Raw genomic sequence first — 20192 nt, 5'->3', positions numbered from 1 at the left:
AAAGTTTTTTTGTGGTTTTTGGCCATTTGTTTAATTTTTGTTTTAAGTACTGCAGTAGAACTATAACAAACTGCTTTGTCCCCCCAAGCTCATCTAAAACGTACAATGCTCCACGTGTTATTGAGCCAATATATGCAATTTTGTTTAAAAAGGGCATTTTTCAGAGCAAAAAAGTAAAAGTGTTTCTTAGCTCGGAGTCAATGTCACGGCCTCGGGAAGGAGGACGGCTCACCCATCTGAGCCGAGGCTGCATGAGATTCAATAAATGTCAACGATGAGCCACTCGTCTGTGAACATGTAGAGAGTCTAACATGGTAAGCCCGTGTTCCTCCTCAACAACGCATGCCCAGTAAATAATTCCTCATCTCATACACGCTCTTGTTTTATATTCAGCAACCGATGATGCAAAGCATCTCAGAGCAATCAGAGCCCCAATGCAGTTTCACTCAACGCCTAGAAATGGACACGATACTGACACTGACAGAACCATTAACCCTGAGCCAGTCTGTCCCTCTTTGTGTGTGTTTCTGATTTACTTTCTGAAATAATCCATCAGGAATACTGCCTTTGGTCTAATTACGTTTTCTTTTCGTGTCTTCGGGCTCTTCATTTTCTCCAAAAGTCCAAAAACACGCAAACGTTGAATTGAAGACAATGACTTGGCCAGATGTGTTAATGAGAGAGGATAGTTTATATGATGTTTGCATGAGAAAGGGAATGGCTGGATGTCTGTATATGTGGCTTGTATTTGTTATGAAACAAACAAAATATTAATAAAGTGCACAATAAACGTTAAACTATAAAGTGCACGCAGATGCATTTTACTGGTGAGGAGGTGAAAAGATAAAGGAAAGATATGTATTTTGTATGTAGCGAGTAGCAGCAGAGGTTTCTGCATAGTTTAGTGCAAAACCAGTCAATACATGATACAATGCAACAGCAGCGTGATGATAGCAGGTGAGAACATGAAAGGGATTTAAAGGTCTAAAGAATGAATGTATCAATATATGAATGGTACATGTCGGAGAATAGTGGCAGAGGTTTCTGCATAGTCAGTGCAAACCAATCAGTATATTACTGAAAGGCTATTTTTGCAAGGGTTTTTTTTGCACATTTTAGGTAATTTTCAATCATACCGAGGCCATTTCTCACTCTCACTCTCACTTTCGCAATTGTAATGAATTTCAAGCGGTAAGATGTTTGGGTAACTATTGACTCTGGTGGTTTTCGAAACAGAACGGCGTCCTTTATCATGTCTTGCATGTGTAAGGTTTGGCTTTCCAGCAGGGGTTGTGGGGTTGGAGGGGTATTTATGGTGCAAGTGATCACAAGCTCAGATGAAAAGCATCTTCTTTTTTAACGCTGAGTCAGGTTTTCAGAGACAGATGAGTGCATAGAACAGCAGCTCGATCGCAGGTTATACGGAGGCGGAATTAACTGGAGGAGCCGAAGAACTAACAAAGTCTTGACTTGAGTGATAAGTAAGAAAACAAGGAAATATCTGATATCGGTTGACATTCATTGGATCTCCATCAAAATTTATCAACAAGTATGTTTTTGATGACGTTTTCAAAGAAATTTGTGCCTGGTTTCCATACGCTATTTCCACAAGAAGTGTTATTTTCACCATGATAAGCTGTTAATGGTGCTAAATCTCTGGCCCTCATCTTCCTCACCACAACGACACATCTTTTCTCATCTAACCCCAAATACCCATTATTTCATGTTCTCCCCGTACATGCCAGGTAGTTCCATCACCATCCTGTCCACCGTCATACCTCGGGTCATTTTCCATTATTTAACAACTGTAGGAGAGAATCTGGCCTTCTTAAAATGTAGGGTAGCATGGAAGTATTTTACCAATACATATATTTTTGCAGTTGTTACAAGCAGACAAATCATGGAATTGGCTACAACCCATGGAATGGCTGTTCGATTGGATTTGAAAGTTGCACGCCGAGCTATTTCTGTGTCATTTTAAAATCAAATACAATAAGGTATGTTTCTGGTGATATACAGCATTTGGTTAGTTTTTTGAATATTTCAATGACAGTTGCAGAGAAACTTGAAGTGATGCAATATGCATCATCAGTTATTATCTTTACGCCATTACCATTGAAATCTTATCAACATTTTATAAATGGGACAACTCTTCCAAGTCCGCCAAAGTTTTCTTTTTTTTCTTACATCCATTTTTTGCTTTGTTCTTCTGTTTATGCACAAATTGCATTTGTGCATACTAAAAAAGGATGATGGAAACCCCATTGGTGGAAGTGGAGCTAAAACCTCAGAAATGATCAGACATGCAGAACACGAGAGCAGGCGTGGAGCTGCTGGGAGGACAAATAACAGCAGTGTTACAGACGGGCCGATTAACCGATGAACCCACATCCCAAAACTCGGGCTTTCGGCATCCTCTTAACTCTGGTGTTAATGGAAAAATGTGTTATATTTAAAAATAAAGTTTCTTATCAAATAAAATTACTTCAATGGGGGAGAGAATGCTGCTGGAAATACTACGCAATATCCAAAACCAAGGTGTTGAGAAAAATGTGTGAATCACCACTAAGGCACTGCTTAGGTCTTATAATGCTTATTAACATTCACATTGTCAAATACATGTCGATACAAGTGTCATAGTTTGTTTATCACCAGATTTTTATGAGTACTTTAAAATGTCGTGACATTTTCTCTGCTGCGTAAAAAGTATTTATAGTGCCATGCCAAACATGATTATTATGCACAGCAATTAATATTTATAAATACAAGATCATGTTAATGAGCACTTGATAAAGTCTTCATAGGTTCCACCAACTTGTTAACTGATCTTTTGAATAATTACAGAGAAATGTATTCGTCCCAGTTTCTATTCAAAAGACTATAATGAGTTTTTGTCCTCAGGACATCTGAACACCACGGCAGAATTAGTGAGCCAAACCTACTGAAGACTAACCCCTACTGATTTTATTGAAACGTTTAATGTGCCAAGTCTACACACTTAGACACACACACACACACACACACACACATACACACACATGCTACAGTGCTCACTCCAAGGCATTTACACACTGTCTGCTGTGCTTTACCCACAGGTCAACACAGCGAACAAGTAAAAACAATAGCTTACCTTCCCTCTCCAGCAGCTGGTCTCAGAGCTCTGGGAGATTTTCTTCAAGAGAGAATGATTTTTGTGTAGGATTTCTTTTATTTGTCTGTCAGTCAAGCGGCTCCCTGCAAACACAGCCGTCTGCAGGACCCGGCGTCCGTATGGAGCGTTTCATCTGCGCGTAGCTGCTGAGTTACAGTTCAAGCGTACAACTGTGGCAAAAACACGTCGACGAAAAGGATATATAGAGGGAAGCAGTCACTGGTGAGTCTAATGCATTTATTAGTTTGAAAAACAAGCAGTGATCTTGTCAAATCTGACAAAGGCAGGGATTTGGGGCTACATCTCCGCATCCTTTGAAGCCAGTAAGTCCTTCAGATGTAATCTCCAAACATTTCATACAGCACCGCGTATTATGTTCCTGACACAAATGGGAGATGTGAAAACACAAACATGAACATTTTTGCCTTTAAATAACAGCAAGCTACTGATGTCAATCAAGCTGGAAGATGTCAGAGCGAGGCTGCGGACAATATTCACAAAACTTCATCCCCTGCGTGTTAGTTGTGGAATGCTGAAAATCAAATTGTGATCCAGGTAGCTACAATAGTAAGCTCTTTTAGTGGTCAGGCTTTGCTTTTAATGAATCCGACCCCCTTGAAAATGGGCCCCCGTGTTGAAAAATACCTGAGCGTCCCTTTAATGCACGCCTCTCACCGCTCAGCATCAGTCCACACCCCTCTGGCTATTACCCAGAATCCCCGTAATGTTGTGATGTTTGCTTCAACGGACAAATAATGAGACCCGTGGACCGACGAGGGGAGGGAGACCGCCGTGCGGTGAATTTTGAGAAGACGAATGAAGAACGAAAACCAATATTTTCAAGTGTAATTGGAATATGCTTGTGATGAAAAATACAGCCATTTCATCTCATCCACATGAGTTACAATCAAATGATTGATTTCGATGCACAGGCATGTCATTGATCATTGTTTTTTGCAACTGCACAACCGCCAATTATTACTTATTACCACTTTTATGTCTGGTGGGGAGCGATCGTGGCTCCGTTGGCAGAGCGAGCACCCTTCCAATAGAATTGCGAGCAAAGTGTCCGTGGGCAAGACACTTGGCGACCACATAAACGTCCGTTTTCCAGTGTTTTAGATAATCCCATAGGGCCACGATGGAAAAAAATTACGGGGAGTAAGAACTAACATAACAATAATATCACTACAGGTTGCAATGCTTACAGGTTTCGTCGTTTCGGCAAAGGAATTTTCCCAATGGGGATCAATAAAGTTCATCTTGCCAAAGTGGAAGAAATAGATTTGGGCACTTGAGCCTTAATGATTTGTCTTTTTGCTGGAATATTTCATTAAAATACACATAGGATTAGTAAAGTCATTTGGAGTGTAAAAATTTTTAAGGATTGTAGGTGACACCGTCTTTTCCCAGAGAAACACGTGAATCAATATGATCAGCAGAAATCCATAGCGATTCTCCAGAATTGTGTTTGCGGGCAAACAGCAAAGCCACAATTTCTCTGTTCTCGTCCTTTTGCATAATGCGATCTGATTCTGGGCCTCGCAAATTAAACATAAATGCAGGAGGGGCACTTTTCTTTTTTTAATGGAGTAACAGGCAGCCTTCTTGCGACGGCAGGCAGACATGATTCGATTCTTAAATCGGATCTTTTTCTTTGGTTTCGATCAGATCGGATTTACTCTCCGCAGGCAGACCCGCCATCTGCATTATGTCGCTATGGCAACAGCATAGGTGTCTGTTACTGTATATGTAGACGATGCCGCCAAAGTCTGCCTTCCGACAAAGATGCGAGAATAAACCATCGCCTCGCTCTCCAGATAGTCACTCGTCAGTCAATCATCCGGTGGATTCTGCATCTGTCACACATTAAAATCCTCTTTGAGTGTTCACAGAGTCTTGACAAGTGACACGTTTATACTCTGAGCAGATCTCTACATGAGGTTCGAGTCAGATGTTTCTTTGCAAAACGACCAGGACATCGGCCGCTCCGAACAACTGAGCCATGTCCGTTTACTTGAGGGACATCACCATGGTGACTCCCGCTGTTACCTTTCATCGCTCTGGAGCCGATTAAAGGTAATTTTCATGCCACTTTGACCCGCATCCATCCGTCAAAACAATAGAGGGAGAAATATTATTTTTGGACATTCATCTCTCGCTCTAATGTTGAGCGTAGATCATCCGGTAACATGTGAGGTTCAGTTCTAAATCTGCACAACCTTGGAGATATGAATTTTGATATGAAGGAGTCAGTACATCATACCACAAGATGATAACTGAGACTTTGAAACATAGTCTGGAATTTGGAAGATATAAATCTACCAGCTAATCTTAGCAGTTAGCTAACAGTGCTAATGTTAGCTACCATTACCCCCAGTGGTCAAACTGAAGAACCAACATTATTTCACATCTTCATCTGAACTAATGTAGCCATTTAGTTTTATTTCCAACATGTTTTTCCATATATCTGCCTCCCAGCAAGGACACGTCTGCTCATCCGGAAGGCAGGAATCTGGTGAAGGGGAATCGGCCACAAGCAGTTAGCTAGCAGTGGCTAACGTTCGCCACTATTAGCTCCAGTTATCAAACTGAAGAACTCTATCCCAGCTTGTTATCTGAACTCATTTAGCCTTATAATTTTATTTCCAACATGTTTATCCTTGTATCTGCTTCCCAGTGAGGACCCGTCTGCAGAACGAGTTTTATAATAATGTCCCGTGGTGCGTGATGCACCCGTATTTCCAAATCTTGTACTGTTTGCTTGTTTTTTCGATGGGAGGGAAGATAATCTGCGCTGATTCAAATTACATGCGTGAGGCAACACAATTTCAAAATCAGTTGGGTTTTTAAATATCACCGACATCCCCCGCAATCCCTCCAAGGCAAACTTCCTGAATACTTTCTCCTTTTCTTTTGGCTGCAATAAATTTCACAGGCATCTCCTTGTTCTATATGCATTTCTACAGCAATTTGGGGCCAACAGAGACTGATTAAACCACTAAACCCCCTTGCCCTTGTAGAATTTATTGCATTTGCAAAATAAGCGTATATATCATTTTGAATCTTGATTTTATATTTATTCTTCACTCGCTCCAGAGACTTGTTTAGCAGCACCTGGGCCGCAGTAGGAAGAATGATGCCAATTATGTTTTACACACCAAAAGGATACACTACAAGCAACCTTTTAACTCTAGGAAAAATGTAACAAACTGTGGCAAATTCTCACTCTCTCTCTCTCTCTCTCTATATATATATATATATATATATATATATATATATATATATGTATATATATATATTGATAAAGACCAAGCTGTTTCTTGATGCTATGTCTGACAAGTCCATTTACTTGTACAAATTCAAGCTGTCTGCACTTTTATTTATCTATTTTTGTCATTTGTGTTTGACTTTGGCTTCAACCATTTATTCAGTCTATATTATCGATTTATATTCCTCATATTTCTTCAGGATGATGAACCGAGGTTCATTTAACAAGATGATAACATCTTTGCGATACGCTTATCCACTGCAGCGCTTGTTTCGTTCATTCCCTCGAGATCTCAGTCTGAGATACTGGGTACGATGAACTTGCTGTGTGATGGAAGAAACAAGGGTCACATATATGATACGGCAAAAACAGTGGAATAACCAAATTGTTACCACACACGGGAGTCAAAAACAGAAAAGTAAGGGTCAAATAAAGGAACGTGACACATAGTTACTAAAGTAATTATTGGGTTTTATTTTTCACCGCACACATCTTCTGCTGATAACAAAAAGGAATTTTTCCGAGACATATATGGAAATATTTGATTTGGTTTGAGCCACAGTCTCGGGAACACACTTTCATCGAGAAACACATCTATTTTCCTAGTGGCAAAACAGCGGCAATATCTGGCAACACTTCTCTCCATCAAAAAATGAAGTGGATATGTAATAGAAGTGGAACCAGAGTCAAAGGTGAGGACTCCATTTGTATTTGATCAAAATTGTCTCAGTGGCGGATAATGCAGAAAATGGGCAGACTTCCATGTTTTATCTTCCAGGTTGTAGAGCAGGAACTTCAGAGACAGGAAATCAGGGTTACCCCTTGGCTACTTAAACGGTCGGAAAATAATTTAATGTTACGGCCTCTCTAAGCTCTGAAAGTGTTATTGGTCCAAACAAATCAATGTGCATTACGTAACCGACACCGGGAATCTGAGCGGCTTCTGTTTCCAGCCTCTTCCATATATTCCTTGCACTGCCAACCTCCCGATTTTAATTCAGTAATTTAAAATGAAATGTACCAGTTTTTTGTTTTATTGAAATATCAGTTACAGATACATTTGTTTTCAAAACCCTTTGGTTTAAGTTGTCACATTTTAGGGAGTGTGTTTTTTCAAATGTATTTTTATTTTTTTTTTGGCAGCAAATACTTAATATTCAGGTTGATTTCAAATGGGCACAAATTCAATCAACGAGAACAAATTATCCTATTTTTTTTCTTGTTTTTTCAAAGCAAAAATACAAAAAGAACTCCTTTACTTTCCCCAGCAAAGCTCTCACTTGATAGAAAGGCTGACTTTGACATATTATCTTGGTTAGGGTTTTTAATTTTGTTCGATTAATCAAAATGATTTGGAGGTCATAACATCTTGATGCTAATAAATATGATTAATATGAAAACCCGCTCTGCCATATCTAAATGCAATTTGGCAATCACACTATTGATAAAATGATAGTCGTCCAAAGGGAGCTCTGGGCCAACCATTAGTCTTGGCAGGCATGCTTTATATGCTGCTATTCTTTATGCTAAGCTAACTAGCATGAGGGGATCTGTATACAGGAAAGAGAACGACATCTATTGTATTTTGCAGCAGGATAATGGCAAAAAAGGTGATTTTCTAAAAGGTCAGGGGGTTCTTTTAAGGACCCTTCAACGGGATGTATCACAGTTCGTGTAATAATTTGACCTTTTGCGTGACCTCATTGTACATGTGATTCGGGATGTGTGTGTGTGTGTGTGTGTGTGTGTATTGAAGTCTGCAGAGGGGAGAACTGCTACCTCAAAGGGAGAACCTGAAACAAAGAGACGAGGTTAGAAGGAGGAGATATAAGCACCAGCTGCTGTTTTCCGACAAAGAAGACGGGGAGGATATCCAACCTTATCTTTCACCGCTGCTACATTTAACAGATTTTTATCTGGCAGAGGGGCATGTGAGGCACGCGCCTTCCAGCGCTTACCTGATTATCTATTTGTCAACATTTCTGACCGCTACCCCATCCGGAACCCTCGGGAAGGCCTTCACGTATTGACTTACACTCCGACACAATGTACAATCTGATCCTAAATTGAGCAAGAAGCCTGCTTCTCCTGCCAAGCTTGGTTCTGCGTCCATCCATTTTTTGTTTTTAAATCGAGCCCCAAAGCCGCCAACCATGTGTCAATCATTTATCTTCGCATTAACGACCGGCGGGAAATAGCCTGTGACTGAGGAGCTCGCCGTTCACTATCTTTTTCCTCCCCCCAAAAAACTTACATTCCCGGGATTATTTAGAAACAAACAAAGGAGCGAGTTGAAAGGCTTAACCTGATTAAAAAAATGATCAGCTACATCACCAGCAGGAGCCGATGTGAACAATTGGATTACTTATGGGGAGCACAGATGAATAGTGATGGGCGATGGGAGCGTGGCGCAGGTCTGGATGAAGCGTGATTTCTATTCTGATGTCGAGGCCACATTGTGCGGGGAAAATAAGCACTATAAATCATGTCCCAGATGTACGGAGTCATTACATTTCTCAAATGAGTGAATTACAGAAAACCTCTGAGCATAGCCCTTTAAAAATGAATTGTGGGGCAACAAGGCCATGTCTCATTAATTTGAAGAAATGAATTATTTTAATTCAAAGTCTACACTGGCTGCTGTTGCGAGTGTTATTTATTGTATACGATTCTACCACTATACTCACGGTTGCTATATTTCATTTCTACTATTAAGCTGTTATTGTTTTTTACCCCAATATCCTAATGTATTTTTAACCATGAATGATAATATCCCATAAACCCGCATTATAGTTTACAATGCGCTCACTCAATGATTCACTTTATACACCCTTTTGATGTTATGTTCGGGTGAAATCATGATCAATAAACATGTTTTTCATCCACTACATGATTTATTCAGATCATTTGTGTACAAAGCGCGGCGGCGCTACTGAGGAGTTTTGAAAATCAGAAAAAATATATATTATTTTTCAGGATCCGAATGAGTTCTCACCCCAAACTTACTGATTTGATCGCTTTCCCGATTATAGTGCTCCTGTCACGGATAATTAGGTTTGTGTAGTTAAAAGGTTAGTTTATTGTCTGTTTTCAACTGTGATTATAGTTGTTATTTCCTACTTAGTTGTGCAGTAGCTCGCGGACAAATTTAACACAGTTAAGTTGACTTACTCTACGTTTATTTGCTCCTAAGAAGACAAAAAAAAAGTTAACACTTGAGCAGAGAAATCCTTTAGGGGATGGTCTCCAGCCAGTTGAAATTGTCCAGAGTGGCAGGCATCTGTTAAAGCTGCTCACAAATGAAAAAAAAGAAGGGTTAGGTAAAGTACCTAATCATACGTAATACGGTATATCATTGAAAAATTGTGAAATAGAGAATACACAGTTACACAAATAGGGAGGGGGATTATAGACTGGTTTTTGATGTATACATATATTCTGTATTCAATTGCTATATGATGTGTAAGATAAAAGAATTATTACGTAAATCCTGGCTGGTCTTTTAGGCCTGCATCAACAGCCAGGGAGTAGCATTTCATCTTCTGAATTTAGTGAGCCGTCTGCAGCTGTATGCTTGCCCTCCCTGAGCAAAGGGGGATTTTGTCGCACGCCCGTCACCCTCCGTCCAATTTCAAGTATTCCGAGGAGATTTGCGTTTGGCTTTTTTTGCATATAATTCAAAGTCTTCTGTCACTGTACGTTTTATGTCATACTTTCCACGAGCTCTGGCGTGCCATTTTGTGGAGTGTGTCGCATCAGGTCAAAGTCTGTGTAGCTTCCCCATCTAAAACAGTAGTCACTCTGCAATTTAAAAGTCCAGCTCCAAACAGTGATTATGTCCAGGCACTTGCACTGATTTACCTCTTGGAAGAGGCTCCTGGTTGAGGACTACAGAGAGGACAGCCTCTCCGGTTCTGTTTGTATTAAGAGTTATTTTGTTTTGGCCGCATTCATTTCCAGACTGCTTTGTCTGACGCCAATTTTGCATTACAGCGACCTGGAGGAAGCAAGCCTCTTTGTGTCTGGCAATGTCTTCAGAGAGCAGACCAACAAGGCCATATCATCAGAAAATTTGGACAAAGTGACATTCCAGCAGTGAACAGCCATTTCATTTGCGCAAATGGAAAACAGCAGTGGAGACAGGCAGCCTTGGGGTGCCCCGGTGTTCAAAGCAAAGCTTGTCTGAGTGGATCTCATCCATCAAAAGTCTCTCCGGGCAGTCACTCGGAAAACTTCCGAACTAATGAATGAAACCTAATTTCCATTCATCTTAAAATGTCTGTCCGTTTTGCGTTGCATTAAAACCAGAGCTTGAAAAAAAATGACAACACGGGCATTGGTTAACCCCTTCGGCGCTCCGGCCGACTCTCCGACCATTAACCAGAGTTAGTCAGTTGTCTTATATTCCCGACATTGATTTAACACCGTCTTTTGGAATGACAAAAAACATGGCTGAACTTTAAATCCTGATGATTCGCCCAAGCCAAACATTGATATTTCATTTCTATAAGTGACTTGACTGAGGACATTGGCCAGTGTTTCCAATGTCAATTGGTCTGGAACGTGTTCTTGGCTGCCGTTTTGTTTCCGCCATGACCAAGAAAATCCAGAAAGCTTCATGCAGAGCCCCCACCACCACCTTTACACACGCTTACAAAATAAATCAAAACCGTCTTTATTTCATAAGATAACATGTCACTCAATACACATGCTAAACAAATTACAAATAAACAAATATAAATCTGAAATAAAATATAAATACCCTTACCACAAAATAAAATCCTGTAACTAAGAATTATTAATTATAGTTGTAAAAAGATACAAAATACAAAAAAGGGGTAGTATCATGAAGCCTATCCCTGCTGTCAGGGACAGGTGCTGGACTTGTCGCCAGTCGATCACAGGGCCAAACAACCATTCACTCGCTCGTTCGGGGCAATTTTCACAATATTTTATTTTCCCAATTAACCTGCTGCATGTTTTTGGTCTGTGGGAGGAAACTGGACACAGAGAGAACACGCAAACTCCACACAGAAAGGTCCCCATGTCGGAATCCACCGGGGTCCTTCATGCTGTGAGCCTGAAGCGCTAATCACTACGCCACCATGCCTAGTAACTAGTTTAACTAGATAACGAGATAATTATATTGAAGGGTTTAGTTTCCGATTTTGCCTCGCCTCCCAGAGGCCACAGTGCCCGTAGTATTTGCCTATATTACCTGATGGCCCATAAAGCTCTGGCGTTATGGCGCTTCTTCTTAAAAGACGTTTTTCAGCCAGGTTTTCATCATCCTTTTCGTTTTCGTCGTTTCTGCAAATGGTCAGAAATCCCATCCGTCAATCCCACGACCCATTTGCTAGATGACAATACCACACATATAAAATGAAAACATTTCTATTGGTTATGTTAAAGTTACGATGATAAAGATATCTTTTCGTGGGAGTCGATTACGCTTGACTTCATACATTACATCAAACACAATACACCTACAAAAAAAATCTGCATATTGTTCCCACACGTTTCCGGCCCTTATACTTAGGACACTAATTGGCTTTTGCACATAAAAAAGTCATCTTACCTTCTTGGAAAGGTCATTTACTATATCCGTCATACGTACGTAACTTTACACCTCTTTTTAATCTAATGAGAGCCAAGAGTAGGAGCGACAGCCATCTGCTTCCCCTCACGAGGTAGAGATCACCACGAATGCATTAGAAGACAGACGTAAACATGGAATGGCTACGTGACGAAGCACACCTCACACACAACATTGCATTAGAAGTGGCAGTGAAACATTCCCTGGCAGTGAAAACTCTCGACCGAGCCCTCATAATGAAATTCATTGTCGCGAGTTGACAGCTCCCCACCCACTCATGTATATTTCACCATCATGTTGTGTTGATATTCTTGTCAGGAATGGGCTGCAGATATAAAAATTTATTTTGGAGCAAATGACACACACTGCAGACTGGACATTGTGTGCTTTCTCATTTCCTTGAGTCCCATCCTCCTCACAAACAACCCAATCACCGTGACGACCTTGCAGAGGACAGTTTGGCCATAAGACCTGTTTCTCTTTTTTCTGCTCCACTCCATCTTCCCCTGTCCCTCCCACCCCGTTCCTCTTTTAATCCTCCTCCGCTCCTGCACAGTCTCTGATTTATATGACCAGGGCGAAGACAATAGCCACTCAGAGTGGAGGACGGGAGCCGAGGGGGAGAGCCTTCATTGGCGTCACCGCTTTCCCCGTCTGTTTCGCGGCCGGTGTTGCGGTGGGGGGGTCTGGAGGCGGCGAGGCCAGCCTTTATAAACGGCCACTTCTGTCCTTGGAGGGCAGATCTCTCAGGACGACGTTTGATGGGAGATGATCTTTTGACCTCAACCAGAGGTCATTTGTTGCCTGCGGACGCATGTGTGTGTTTATTACAAAAAACTTTAATATGCGGAAAGACATATGGAGAGGAAAGTGCCTCGCTTGCGTTATAGATTTTATATATACTTTGATGGTGATGGGTGGGGTAGGGACACAAATGCAACACCGAGACTCAGTGCCAACAGTGTGAGATCAAATTAAGTTGGGGGTGAGACAACAAGTTGAAAGAGAAGACGACCCGGCGATCAGATGGACTCGTGTCTTTAAGTCAAGAGGCACTTATTGCCGTCAATGAGCCACAGCCGTGAGTCCAGTGATGACTGCCAGCCATGAGTTCAGTCGAACTCAATGTCCCCAAAAACAATCCAACAAACCCAAGAGGGCGGAGGGGGAGACAACTGGGAGATGGGCTCAAAATCACTGAGCCTTTGGGACGTTCGGAATCCGGAACTATCAGAACGAGGAGTCAGAACCCAGAATGAGGAATCGGACGTATCGGAATGTGGAATTGGAACCCGGAATCTGAAATCAGAATCGGAATCCAAAACGGGGAATTGTACTAGGGACTCAGAAATCAGAGCTGTCAGAACGAGAAATTGGAATCCAGAACTTTTAGAACAAGAGATCAGAATCCATAACTATTGGAAAGAAATAACAGAATCCAGACCAATCAGAATGAGCGGTCAGAATCGGGAACTACCGGAGGCAGGAACTGGCCAACAAGTGACTCATCGGGTCGTCCTCAGTCGGCGGAGAGTCCTGTCTTTTACCAGGCAGCGGGAAAAGGACAATAAGCTTGTCCGCGGTACGTGAAGCAGTCTCCCTGACGACAGCGCTGATGTGGAGTTGGTTTCCAGAACAGCTGGTCGCCGGGGCGCGGCGTCGGCTTGGGGAGAACGCCGACACCCGCCGAGGTTCCGGCGGCAGTTGAGCTGGAGGAGGGCCAATATGGCTGTAATGAAGCAGCCCCATTTTTTTTTTTTCGTAAAAAGCATGTTTAAATTCAGACGTTCGAGAAACTTGAGGTGAGACGCTCCTGCCTACGCAGGATACATCATTAAGATGTTTCAAACGCTTCACAACCAAAAACAGTCATCCTATATTTGTAATTTCTGTCTGCAAATTTTCTGTTTGAGCGTCTACTTGATAATCCTGTGTCAGTCGCAGGCAAACAGTTTAAATGTATTTGTATTCAATTCCGGCAGCTTGTTGTCCCAGATTGAGGAACAGATTGTAATGTCTGGTAATGTACTTTATTTTAATTGGCAGAGTGTTTGCCTAGAGGTTTCCAGGCTCGCATCTCGCAGCTCACTGTGCAAAAAAGAAAAGCCAGAGAGAATGAAAGAGAGAGAGAGAGAGAGACGGAAAATAATCAAACAACCGCATTGAGGAAAGGCTTTGACACAAATTGAACTCGCATTACGGCGTCGTGTCAAGTTCTCGAAAAGACGGTCGGAAGAATCAGCAGAGAAACGCGATTGGTCTTTGGTGCCTCATTACTGTACACAAACAGATGCACCTTTATTACACTGTAGTATAAACAGCTGGGATCTTTGCAAAGTGAAGGCCCTTTCAAGGACTTTTTGACACATTACTGACGGATTATCGATTCACCGGTGAATCATCAGGGCAGCAAAAACAAAGGAGACGTTTGCTATTAATATTCATATTGATGACATTGGTATCATGGCGGCCCTGTTTCATTCAGCCCGGGCCACTTTCTGGACATGTACACATTCTCTCTCCAAAACGTTTTTTACACCACAATTGTGTCCTCACTCGCAATTCCTCTTTTGTTTTCTTAGCCACGCATGCACATTTTGGCGGGAAATGATCCTTTCCAAATTAACTCCTTAAAAACATTCAAGATGTTTTGGGCATAATTTGAACACAAAGGTCTCTGAAGAGCTAGTACAGGAAATCAGTTTATTGTTTTCAACCAAAATGGAAGAGTGTGATTTTACTTTTATTGAAATATATATTCTTTCACTCACACTTTGAATGGTGGCAAGGTAATACCATTGTATCTCATTCCCTGATGTATGCCTTATTTTATGGGGGATTTTATGCTATTGTTTCTCAATTAACTGCTTTTCGTGATGCAAAAAGCACAAATGTCTGCTATAAACAGAACTTTGGATACCTATGTGTTAGAAATGTTTGTAGAGGGTTCATATATGTAGAATAGAGTTTTGATCTCTGGCTGTGAGAATTGCATTGAGATGCAAACCACTGCAAAGTAACTTCCTCCCCACTTTTTGGAAACGTCTTGGTAAACTTTAGCATCGTTTCTTCTACTTATTTGACAGTTCTTGAGGATTTTTAGGTTTATTATTCCTCCCACAAAAGTCATTGCTTTAGTTTTTGGTTTGGGGTTTATTTGTGTTTGTTTTTTTTATTCACGTAAAATGTGACTTCTGTGGAAGAAAAACTAATCAATATCCATGTAAAAAGGGCTCCTGCAGTTTGAATTTGCCAATGACTGTTTTTCACTGCACTGGTTATGAACCCCCCACTATTTCCTGATCAATTTTACCCAAAACAGAAACCAAAGAGGCCGGCCGAAGGACGATAACACAAGGGTTAATTGTAACAGTCACCAGCTTATTTCTGCTTTCCAAGTAACAGAATACTTTTTACATTCGGAGCACATTCTGGTAATACGCAGACATGCACCTTGGAAAATCTTAAAGGTCAACAGAAGACACCTACCTTGGATTAGTGCAGAACCTTCTGAAAATGTTTTCAGAAGAAGGGGAAGGAGAAGGCTAAATTCTGTCAGTTGATGTTGAAGCAATACTTACAGGCAATTAAGAAATATCTCAAGATCGTGACTAGCCATGCTAAATATGGCCATAATAATTCATGTGTCGCTAATAAAAAATAAATGCAATATTATCAAAACCAGTGGTAAATACCCCGTATAAATGTTTCATGAATCTAATACGAGACGGAAATTAAATTATTTATGATCCTGTAATTTATTGCCAAGGTATTTGGTCATTACTATTACTCTGTCTGCTCCAACCTTGCACTTGGCTCGCCCTCCACTAATAGGTTTAATAACATTTCTGCTTGTCCCAAGGCCTCTTCATTTTGGCAAAATAACATGTGTCAGAGTTCCGAGTGCTCACAAAACCATTTTAATGGGACTAGTGAGACAGGACTGGATTCATTTACATCCAGATATACTGACTTAGTATTCTTGCCACCTTGTTCAAATCATCCTTACCCACATGTGAGAAAATGTATGTATTGCTCTACTTTCAAGACACGGGGACAACGATCACCTAGTAATTATAGAAAATAATCAAATGTATTACTAAGATATACAAATAACGTGGTTTTCAGTATGCCAAGACCGCAAGATCGTAATCAAATTTCAGTGTGCATTTAAAGTCACCCTCTCCTCCCATCTACAGTTAATTTTGAGGGGTTGGCACTCCTTAAAAGTTTACTCAGCTTGATTTAAAAAGATAGTTTTTTTGTTTCTTCTCAAGTGTCTGATAATTTTCCATCTATATTTACATAGTATACAACAATATGCTGTTATTTCAGGGTTTAAAAACTTTTTTTTTTTTGCGCAGGTAAAAGTGCAATTCGAGGTCTGCTTTTAATTTGTTGTTTAATTCATGTACCTTTTATTTGATCACATCCTTATGTTCAAATATTGGTTGATTTTGCAATTTAAGTATCTGAAAGTCATCTAATTTAAACAGAACTGCCCTTGAATCTGATTTCAATACCATACAAAAATGGCTATTAACCATGAGCTATCGCTCAATAAATCCTAATTTATGGTCTTTGGCATAAATACTGGACATTACCTTAGAACTTAATCAGATGAACTAATTAAAAGTTTTAATGACGGGACCTCCCTGCATAACGTTTATAAAACAAAATCAGCTTTTATTGATTCTGAACTTCACTTCAACAACACTGGAACCTGGTACTGATAAAAGCCTGCATGTATTTAACAAAGAAGAGTCATTTCTGGTTAAAAGCTGACACTTTGTGCTGAACGAATTGCTTCTCTAAACTCACACTGACTTGTTTGTCCTTTTTTTACACAGTCAATCAGAAAGACTAAAAAAATACTTCCCGCCAGAAAATACCTGAGACAACCAAGGTGCGCTCACAACACTTTATCATTTCATTCACTCAGCAAACAAATGAGAAAGAAAGCATTTTTTTTTGTTCTCTCAATGCTTCATTTTCAGTTTAGATGACTCCCAATCATTCCATTTTGTGATTCTGTGGTTGGTGTGCACTATTATTGTTGAAATCCCACAATAACAATGAAAACCTTCCAAGTTTTATATTGTATTCTTCAGCACATTCAACATAATGTAGGGCTTTCAAATGTTAGGGATTTTGAACTTACTTAGTCAATGCATGTATGTTGTATGTCTCATTTTTGGTCTTCTGCCCCCTCTGTTGGTTATCCTAAAATAATAAGGTTATCTGAAAGGGTTCATCCATCAAGCAGCTGTATATCAATGAAATAATCTCACGATTCATATGGAAATGGATGCAAAAATTTGATCACCCGTTTTTGTCGTTGGATAGATATCACGTCAGTAATGGGAGTCAAAATCAATGCATTTCTCATTTTGTTCCGATTCTGAACGGCTTGCCCCGCTTTATGAATGTTGCAAGGGTGTCTGAGACGCTAAAAGTGATCAACATGGAATCTCGAGCCAATCATCCTGCAGGCTGCGGTAGGTTTTTCATCTCGCACTTGTCAAAAGAAGGCTGCGGCGAGAGGCTGCGATCTGCGAATACAGCACAAGACATCGTCTGATCATCTACATTAATCCTTTAACCCTCATATTATGTCAAGGGTCAATTTGACCCATTGGGTCAATGGGTGAAATGGGTCAAATTGACCCTTAACATAATATGAGGGTTAAAAGTTGAGATTGTTTATGTGTCAGACAAACAATAGAAAAGATATATTAGTGAAAGTATAGTTTGGTGTCAAGATATGGATTTTTTGAGATTTGTTAGTAAGTGAGGACAAAAGTTGAGATTCAAGAGAAATACAGAAAAGTAATACAGGTCCGAGGTGCTAATACGCACAAGGAAACAAATGTGTGTTCACATAAGTGTTTGTGTGTGTGTGTGTGTGTGTGTGTGTGTGTGTGTGTGCGCGTGTGCCACCATGAATAGCAGTTCTTCCTCTCCATACTCAGCCCCTCAGGGATAAACAAGTAGAAATGTAACCGATCCCCTGGAATACACTCTATCAGATTAAATGCAGCCCTCCAATTTCCACCTGAGGTGATGAGGAGATAACGTCCCCGATTTGAAAGCCCGGCTTCATCTCTCACATGTGGACAAAGCGCTGTAAACATTTAATGAAATGACTAATCCGGCAAGTTCCTTAAACGCTTTCGGAACTGGAGCTCATGTCTTTTTTACATCGCCAACAGGTGATAGAAACAGAAATGAAGCGTGAGAGAGATAGGAGAGGCCGTAATAGGGAGCCGGGCGCTGTTTGGGAAAGGCTCGGGAGGGGGCCGACTCTTTAAACACTCACAGACGCCCATGCGTGTCGAGACTGCCAATCCTCTGGGAAATCAGGGCCCGGGAAGCCGTCAGGCTCCCCTGGAAAGATCCCCCGTTTCTAAGCGCGGAGATCTGACATTTTGAAATGCGAGGCGGCCGAACCACCTGCCACACTGAGTGGCTTGATATGAGTCTCTAAAGAGACAGACAGGGGATCTCGTTTGTAAAAATTTTTAGATCTCATTACTCCCCTTACTTCATCCTCTCTTTCTCTGTACCTCTGTCTTCAGATTCATCATCATTGAGCAATAACTTTGGGAAGTGTCTGGGTATCTCTGTAATGAGAACAACCCCCCAGATATTATTGATCTATGTCCTCAATTACCTTCCAACTCTCAATTATTTAATACAGTTCCAGTTCCTTTGCTTCCAGAAGTTGTTCAAAGGGAAAAGAAGATGGCTTAAGTCTCCGATGGTGCCTCAAAGATAAAGTTTTTCCAGCACTACATGCCATCTCTGATAGATTCAATACCGTAATGCTGCCTCCAGAGTGTCGGATGGTAAGGCAAGCATTTCTAAAGTTCTCCCCCCGGACCGAGGTGACCGTGTCTCAGGCTTTTAGAGCGAATGCACTGTAATGTCACTGGACCGTCTGTTTTTCAGTTTTATGTGACAGAAAGTGGGACTCGCACAGTGATGTGCAGTAATGAACAGGGTGCGTACGACTGGAGCCTCGTTCCGGGGCAGAAATGATTAAACAGGCCTCCGCGCTGCTTGTAGGAAAATAATGATTGTTTGGAGTAGGACTGCATGCATTGTGCAATCGATTTAATTGAATTTGTGTTCAAATGTTTGTGAAACGCTACTAAATGCTTTAAGCTGAAGCTCTACATTTCTGATTTAAATGCAAAAAATCCAAACTATGGAACTTTTAGAACCAATTTAATTATTGGTGTTGTGCCATGCCTGGTTTGATGATGGTTGGTAAGTTTATTGAAACCTTTTTAATTATTGTTATTCTTTTTTTTATTTTTTCAGGTCATAAAATTATTATTTCAAAATGGAAAAAGAAAAAGAAATTACATGAACTGTGCTAGATTCAAAAAGAAAATGAATGATTGCGGTTTACGCTTAACAATTAAAAAACAAAGGAATGATTGTAGAAAAGATTTATTATTTTCAAAAGCTTGTATATTATTTTTTAGGGTCTTTGAAATATTTGTTAAATAAAATAAAACTAAATAAGAATACACACACACATCAATATATAGGAAAGGATTTTCAACTAAACATGTATACAAAATAATTATAACAATTCCAAATTGCACCTTTTAAACAAAGGCATTGGAGAGGATCAGCTTCATATTCTAAGTGAATAATTTTACAATAGATAAATACTTGGAAATTCAGGCAAGTGAATGTATTTCATTTTTTTTAATGTTTCAATTATTTTGAATCATATCTGTACGCCAGCCAACATAACTGTGAATACAGGGGTCCCTCAATCCAGGGATTTAGGGATCCAGAGCATCAATAATATTGACAATCACTGATGTCGACATTAAAATGTAAAGAATGTGTATTCACGCACTACTGCTAATGCTTAATGCAAATAACCCTTTTTTTCTAAAAATCCCACCAATGGGTGATTCCTGGTGTGAGAGTGAAATCACAGGAATGAGAAATGCAATTTTAGTATACGCCGAGTCCTGCGAGCAAGAAACTGGAACGGTAATGACACGGTAATCGGGGTTTATCGTGATGCTTGACGTTTTTGAAATTCTGCACGCTAAAGACAAATGCCCAAATTAAAGAGCCCCCCTGTAGCACCAACCTCCTTTGCTCAGCAGTCAATCAAAATCTACCAACGCAAAGACGTCGTCGGG

This window comes from Fistularia commersonii, chromosome 33, assembly GCF_037954325.1.
Source record: "Fistularia commersonii isolate RoL2024-O1a breed Wild chromosome 33, RoL_Fcom_v1.0, whole genome shotgun sequence".
NCBI lineage: Eukaryota > Metazoa > Chordata > Actinopteri > Syngnathiformes > Fistulariidae > Fistularia > Fistularia commersonii.
This window is presented reverse-complemented; position numbering follows the sequence as displayed.